The sequence below is a fragment of the Balaenoptera ricei genome, chromosome 18, assembly GCF_028023285.1.
Source record: "Balaenoptera ricei isolate mBalRic1 chromosome 18, mBalRic1.hap2, whole genome shotgun sequence".
Taxonomy (NCBI): Eukaryota; Metazoa; Chordata; class Mammalia; order Artiodactyla; family Balaenopteridae; genus Balaenoptera; species Balaenoptera ricei.
In genome coordinates this window covers 46,736,025-46,744,303 of record NC_082656.1, presented here as the reverse complement: position 1 = coordinate 46,744,303, position 8,279 = coordinate 46,736,025, and the positions used below count along the sequence as shown (strand labels likewise).

The window sequence follows — 8,279 nt, the reverse complement described above, 5'->3', positions numbered from 1 at the left end:
TCAGTTCACTAAATTAAACAGTAATATGCTGAGCTATCATACAAAAATCACCTTGATTGAATTAAAAAGAAAAACATATTAATGGAAAAATTTGAAATCAGTTAAATTAAGCTGTTTCTGTTTCAGGGTAATAGAAAAACTAAGAAACTCATGTTTAAAGGGGGATTTATTCACTGGAACACAGACCTTTCAATGAGAAGAATAAGACTTTAAACTTTTTATTGTAATAAAAACAACTATTTTTTTTTGTGAATTCTGTAAGACTTATCAGTGTGGTTAGCTACACCCTGAAGGACATTCATGATGATCAGCTATTTGCACTCCTCAGTGAAGGCTCGAACAGCACAAGTCCAGAGAGATGCTCAGATTGAGGAAGGGAGGCGAAGAGATACTGGGGTCCAAAGCCCAAACCAGGCAGAAAAATGTGTCTGCTCAGTACTTGAGTGAGATTGAGATGGCCAAGTTGCAGAGGGACAACTAGCTGAAGAAGGCCAAGTATGACATCTAGGTCAACACCCTCTGAGCACAGGGTGACCTGGCCAATCAGCTTCACGTGGCCTAGACTAAGCAGCAGCTGGAGGAGCAGGAGGCACAGGTGCAGGTGATGGAGCAGCCGAGCAGGGGGCAGTGCAGGAGCAGGAAATGGCCTTGCTAGAGCTAGATATTCGAGTTCAGAATATATTTGTGTGGGGTTTTTTTCCCCATTTAAGTGCTTTATTGATTCCCTTATATTGTTTTCAATTCACGATGTATTTTTGTAACAAGAGGCCTATACACTGAAAAAAGGGTAGGAAGCAGGGAAGAAATCAATATCAGAAGATGCTTTCTAGAATCTTAGTTAAAGTCTTTGAATGAAAAAGTAAACTTCCAGTTAGCTCAAATAGGATAAAAGAAATTGACCTGGTGAAGCTAATTCAAATGATGACAGAACACAAATAAGAAATGAAATGTTGGCCAAATAGGGGAGAAAAAGGAACCCTTGTACACACTTGGTGGGAATGTAAATTGGTGCAGCCACTGTGGAAAAGAGTATGGAGGTTTCTTAAAAAACTAAAAATAGAACTACCATATGATCCTGCAATTCCACTCCTGGGTACATATCCAAAAAAACCAAAAATACTATTTCAAAAAGATACATGCACCCCAGTGTTCATAGCAGCATTATTTACAATAGCCAAAAATATGGAAGCAACCTAAGTGTCCATCAACAGATGAATAAAGAAGATGTGGTGAGGGAGACCTTCAAGATGATGGAGAAGTAAGATGTGGAGATCACCTTCCTCCCCACAGATACATCAGAAATACATCTACATGTGGAACAACTCCTACAGAACACCTACTGAACGCTAGCAGAAGACCTCAGACTTCCCAAAAGACAAGAAACACCCCACTCACCTGGCTGTGTGCTGACAGGGTCTTGGTGCCCCAGCCAGGTGTCAGGCCTGTGCCTCTGATGTGGGAAACCCGAGTTCAGGACATTCGTCCACCAGAGACCTCCCAGCTCCACATAATATCAAATGGCGAAAGCACTCCCAGAAATCTCAATCTCAATGTTAAGACCCAGCTACACACAATGACCAGCAAGCTACAATGCTGGGCATCCTATGCCAAACAACTAGCAAGACAGGAACACAAACTCACCCATTAGCAGAGAGGCTGCCTAAAATCATAATGAGGTCATGGACACACCACCAAAACACACCACCAGACGTGGTCCTGCCCACTAGAAATACAAGATCCAGCCTCATTCACCAGAACACAGGCACCAGTACCCTCCACCAGGAAGTCTACACAACCCACTGAACCAACTTTAACAACTGGGGGCAGACACGGAAAACAACAGGAACTACGAACAAGCAACCTGTAAAAAGGAGACCACAAACACAGAAAGTTAAGCAAAATGAGAAGACAGAGAAACACACAGCAGATGAAAGGGCAAGGCAAAAATCCACGAGATCAAACAAATGAAGAGGAAATAGGCAGTCTACCTGAAAAAGAATTCAGAGTAATGATAGTAAAGATGAGCCAAAATTTTGGAAATAGAATGGAGAAAATACAAGAAACGTTTAACAAGGACCTAGAAGAACTAAAGAACAAACAAACAATGATGAACAACACAATAAATGAAATTTAAAACTCTTAGAAGGAATCAATAGCAGTATAACTGAGGCAGAAGAATGGAAAAGTGACCTGGAAGATAAAATAGGGGAAAAAACTACCACAGAGCAGAATAAAGAAAAAAGAATGAAAAGAATTGAGGACAGTCTCAGATATCTCTGGGACACATTAAATGAAACAACATTCTAATTATTTCTCTTCCCAGAGGAAGAAGAGAAAAAGAAAGGGACTGAGAAAATATTTGAAGAGATTATAGCTGAAAACTTCCCTAATATGGGAAAAGAAATAGTCAATCAAGTCCAGAAATGCAAAGATTCCTACACAGGAAAAATCCAAGGAGAAACATGCCAAGACACATATTAATCAAACTATAAAAAATTAAATACAAAGAAAAAATATTAAAAGCAGCAAGGAAAAAACAACAAATAACATACAAGGGAATCCTCATAAGGTTAATAGCTGATCTTTCAGCAGAAACTCTGCAAGCCAGAAGGGAGTGGCAGGAAATAATTAAAGTGATGAAAGGGAAAAACCAAGATTACTCTACTCAGAAAGGATCTCATTCAGATTCAACAGAGAAATTAAAACTTTTACAGACAAGCAAAAGCTGAGAGAATTCAGCACCACCAAACAAGCTTTACAACAAATGCTACAGGAACTTCTTTAGGCAAGAAACACAAGAGAAGGAAAAGACCTACAATAACAAACCCAAAACAATTAAGAAAATGGTAAGAGGAACATACATATCAATAACTACCTTAAATGTAAATGGATTAAATGCTCCAACCAAAAGACATAGACTGGCTGAATGGATGCAAAAACAAGAGCTGTATATATGCTGTCTACAAGAGACCCACTTCAGACCTAGGGACACATACAGACTGAAAGTGAGGGGATGGAAAAAGATATTCCATGCAAATGTAAATCAAAAGAAAGCTGGAGAAACATTCTCATATCAGAAAAAATAGACTTTAAAATAAAGACTATTACACAAGACAAAGAAGGACACTACATAATGATCAAGGGATCGATCCAAGAAGAAGATATAACATTGTAAATATTTATGCACCCAACATAGGAACACCTGAATACAAAAGGCAAATGCTAACAGCCATAAAAGGGGAAATGGCAGTAACACAATCATAGTAGGGGACTTTAACATCCCAATTTCACCATTGGAAAGATCATCCAAAACGAAAATAAATAAGGAAACACAAGCTTTAAATGATACATTAAACAAGATGGACTTAACTGATGTTTATAGGACATGCAATCTAAAACCAACAGAATAAACTTTCTTCTCAAGTGCACATAGAACATTCTCCAGGATAGATCATATTTTGGGTCACAAATCAAGCCTTGGTAAATTTAAGAAAACTGAAATCATATCAAGTATCTTTTCCGACCACAATGCTATGAGACTAGATATTAATTACAGTAAAAAAATGTTTCAAAAATATAAGAATATGGAGGCTAAACAATACACTACTAAATAACCAAGGGATCACTGAAGAAATCAAAGAGGAAATCAAAAAATACCTAGAAACAAATGACAATGAAAACACGACGATGCAAAACCTATGGGCTGCAGCAAAAGAGGTTCTATGAGGGAAGTTTATAGCAATACAATGCTACCTCAGGAAACAGGAAATATCTGAAATAAACAACCTAACTTTACACTGAAAGCAATTAGAGAAAAAAGAACAAAAAAACCCCAAAGTTAGCAGAAGGAAAGAAATCATAAAGATCAGATCAGAGATAAATGAAAAGGAAATGAAGAAAACAATAGGAAAGATAAATAAAACTGAAAGCTGGATCTTTGAGAAGATAAACAAAATTGATAAACCATTAGCCAGACTCAGCAAGAAAAATAGAGAGAAGACTCAAATCAATAGAATTATAAATGAAAAAGAAAAACTAACAACTGACACTGCAGAAATACAAAGGATCATGAGAGATTACTACAAGCAACTATATGCCGATAAATTGGACAACATGGAAGAAATGGACAAATTCATAGAAAAGCAAAACCTTCTGAGACTGAACCAGGAAGAAATAGAAAATATAAATAGACCAATCACAAGCATCGAAATTGAAACTGTGATAAAAATCTTCCAACAAACAAACGCCCCAGACCAGATGGCTTCACAGGCGAACTTTATCAAACATTTAAAGAAGCTAACACCTATACTTTTCAAACTCTTCCAAAATATAGCAGAGGGAGGAACACACCCAAACTCATTCTATGAGGCCACCATCACCCTGATACCAAAACCAGACAAAGATGTCACAAGGAAAGAAAACTACAGGCCAATATCACTGATGAACATAGATGCAAAAATCCTCAACAAATTACTAGCAAACAGAATCCAACAACACATTAAAAGAATCATGCAGCATGATCAAGTGGGGCTTAACCCAGGAATGCAAGGATTCCTCAATATATGCAAATCAATCAATGCCATACAGCATATTAACAAATTGAAGGAGAAAAACCATATCATAATCTCAATAGCTGAAGAAAAGGCTTTAGACAAAATTCAACACCCATTTATGATAAAAACCCTCCAGAAAGTAGGCATAGAGGGAACTTACCTCAACATAATAAAGGCCATATGTGACAAGCCCACAGTGAACATCGTTCTCAGTGGTGAAAAACTGAAACCATTTCTCTAACATCATGAACAAGAGAAGGTTGTCAACTCTCACCACAATTGTTCAACATAGTTTTGGAAGTTTTAGCCAGAGCAATCAGAGAAGAAAAAGAAATAAAAGGAATGCAAATCAGAAAAGAAGAAGTAAAGCTCTCATGGTTTGTAGATGACATGATACTCCACATAGAGAATCCGAAAGGTGCTATCAGAAAACTACTAGAGCTAATCAATGAACTTGGTAACGTAGCAGCATACAAAATTAATGGACAGAAATCTCTTGCATTCCTATACACTAATGATGAAAAATCTGAAAAAGAAATTAACGAAACACTCGATTTACCGCTGCAACAGAAAGAATAAAATACCTACGAATAATCCTACCTAAGGAGACAAATGACCTGTATGCAGAAAACTATTAGACACTGATGAAAGAAATTAAAGATGATACAAATAGATGGAGAGATATACCATGTTCTTGGATGAGAAAAATCAACATAGTGAACATCGCTATACTACAGAAAGCAATCTACAGATTCAATGCAATCCCTATCAAACTACCAATGGCATTTTTCACAGAACTAGAACAAAACCTTTCACCTTTGTATGGAAACACAAAAGACCCTGAATAGTCAAAACAATCTTGAGAACGAAAAATGGAGCTGGAGGAATCAGGCTCCCAGACTTCAGACTATACTACAAAGATGTAGTAATCAAGACAGTATGGTACTGGCACAAAAACAGAAATATAGATCAATGGAACCAGATAGAAAGCCCAGAGAAAAACCCATGCACGTATGGTCACCTTATTTTTGATAAGGGTGGTAAGAATATACAATGGAGAAAAGACAGTCTCTTCAATAAGTGGTGCTGGGAAAACTGGACAGCTACCTGTAAAAGAATGAAATTAGAACACTCCTAACACCATACACCAAAATAAACTCAAAATGGATTAAAGACCTAAATGTAAGACCAGACACTATAAAACTCTTAGAGGAAAACATAGGAAGAACACTCTTTTACATAAATCACAGCAAGATCCTTTTTGACCCACCTCCTAGAGAAATGGAAATAAAAACAAAAATAAACAAATGGGGCCTAATGAAACATAAAAGCTTTTGCACAGCAAAGGAAACTATAAACAAGATGAAAAGACAGCCCTCAGAATGGGAGAAAATATTTGCAAATGAAGCATCTGATAAAGGATTAATCTCCAAAATTTACACGCAGCTCATGCAGCAGCTCAATATCAAAAAAAAACAAACAACCCTATCCAAAAATGGGCAGGAGACCTAAATAGACATTTCTCCAAAGAAGATATACAGATTGCCAACAAACACTTGAAAGGTTGTTCAACATCACTAATCATTAGAGAAATGCAAATCAAAAATACAATGAGGTATCACCACACACTGGTCAGAATGGCCATCATAAAAAAATCTACGAATAATAAATGCTGGAGAGGCAATGGAGAAAAGGGAACCCTCTTGCACTGTTGGTGGGAATGTAAATTGATACAGCCACTATGGAGAACAGTATGGAGGTTCCTAAAAACCTAAAAATAGAACTACCATATGACCCAGCAATCCCACTACTGGGCATATTTCAAAGCCATAATTCAAAAACAGTCATCTACCACAATGTTCACTGCAGCTCTATTTACAATAGCCAGGACATGGAAGCAACCTATGTGTCCATTGACAGATGAATGGATAAAGAAGATGTGGCACATATATACAATGGAATATTACTCAGCCATAAAAAGAAATGAAATTGAGTTATTTGTAGTGAGGTGGATGGACCTAGAGACTGTCATACAGAGTGAAGAAAGTCAGAAAGAGAAAAAGAAACACCGTATGCTAACACGTATGTATGGAATCTAAAAAAAAGAAAAAAAAAAAAGAGTTCTGAAGAACTAGGGGCAGGACAGGAATAAAGATGCAGAGGTTGAGAATGAACTTGAGTACACAGGGAGGGGTAAGGGTAAGCTGGGGCGAAGTGAGAGTGGCATGGACATATATACACTACAAAATGTAAAATAGATAGCTAGTGGGAAGCAGCCACATAGCACAGGGAGATCAGCTCAGTGCTTTGTGACCACCTAGAGGGGTGGGTTAAGGAGGGTGGGAGGGAGTCATAAGAGGGAGGAGATTTGGGGATATATGTATATGTATAGCTGATTCACTTTGTTATAAAGCAGAAGCGAACACACGATTGTAAAGCTATTATACTCCAATAAAGATATTAAAAAATCAATCAATAAATAAATTTCAGCCCAGTTAAAGAAAAGATATGTTATATATACACAAACACACATACACACATGCACACCCACAGACACTCATGCGCACAATGGAATACTACTCAGCCATAAAAAGAATAAAATGTTGCCTTTTGCAACATCAGGGATGGACTTGAAGGGCATTATGTTAAGTGAAATAAGTCAGACAGAGAAAGGCAAATACTGTATGATATCAGTTATACGAGGAATCTAAAAATTGCAACAAACTAGTGTATATAACAAAAAAGAAGCAGACATACATAGAGATAACAAACTAGTGGTTACCAGTGAGAAGAGAGAAGAGGGCAGGGGTAGGATAGAGGCAGGTGAGTAATAGGTACAAATTATTATGTGTAAAATAAGCTGCAAGTATGTATTGTACAACACAGGGAATATAGCCAATATTTTATAGTAACTATAAATGGAGTATAACCTTTAAAAATCATGAATCACTATATTGTGACTTATATAATATTGTACATTAACCATACTTCAATAAATAAAGAAATTAACACTAACAAAAAAAAAAAAAAAAGAGGACAATGGGAGCCCAGCGCTGCAAGCCTGAAACACCTAGTCAATACAGATAATTCTCAGCTGATAACACAGAGAGAGGCAGAAGATGTTTCTGTATGGATGCATGAGGAGACCGAGGCCTTTGCCCTAGAGGCCAGAGTCCCAGGCCAAATCTAAGCAGGTGGCCAAGAAAGCAGTAACTTTCCAGCTGGTCCAGGAGACTGCTCAGCTGATGCTGCTAGAGAAGGTGCCCCAGGTGGCAGGAAAGACCAGTGGTCCTTTGACATCAGCCAATAAGGTCACGCTGGCATCCCTTGGAAGTGGAGCCATGGGAGTGGCCAGAATGACCTGTGAAGTACTGGACATCCTGAGCCACTGCCCTGAGAGTGTGGATAGACTCACAGGTGTCAGCAGCTCCCAGGTAGACCACGAGCACTTGCAAACAGCCTGAGGTCTCAAATTTCACTGATGCCTAGTGTCATGGCTCAAGTTGCCTGAATGGTCCCCTATTGCATGCACTTCAACTGGCCTCTCTGAACATGTTCCTTGACAGCTGGTGTTCCACCCTCATCTCTCCTTGCCAAATTGTCTGTGCCTTGCCTCAGAGCAGAAGAGTTTCTCCCCTTCCCAACTCTACATTGTCAAGACTTCCAGTACCCTGCGGGCCCCATGCCAGCCTTCTGATCATCTCACCCCACCCCAACTCATTTAAC

At 38.2% G+C, this 8,279-nt stretch overlaps 1 pseudogene; it reads left to right on the top strand.

Annotated features, from left to right (window-relative positions):
* The first annotated feature begins 303 nt into the window (after positions 1-303).
* On the top strand, positions 304-8,017 carry LOC132352429 (flotillin-1-like; annotated as a pseudogene).
* Positions 8,018-8,279: the final 262 nt, after the last annotated feature.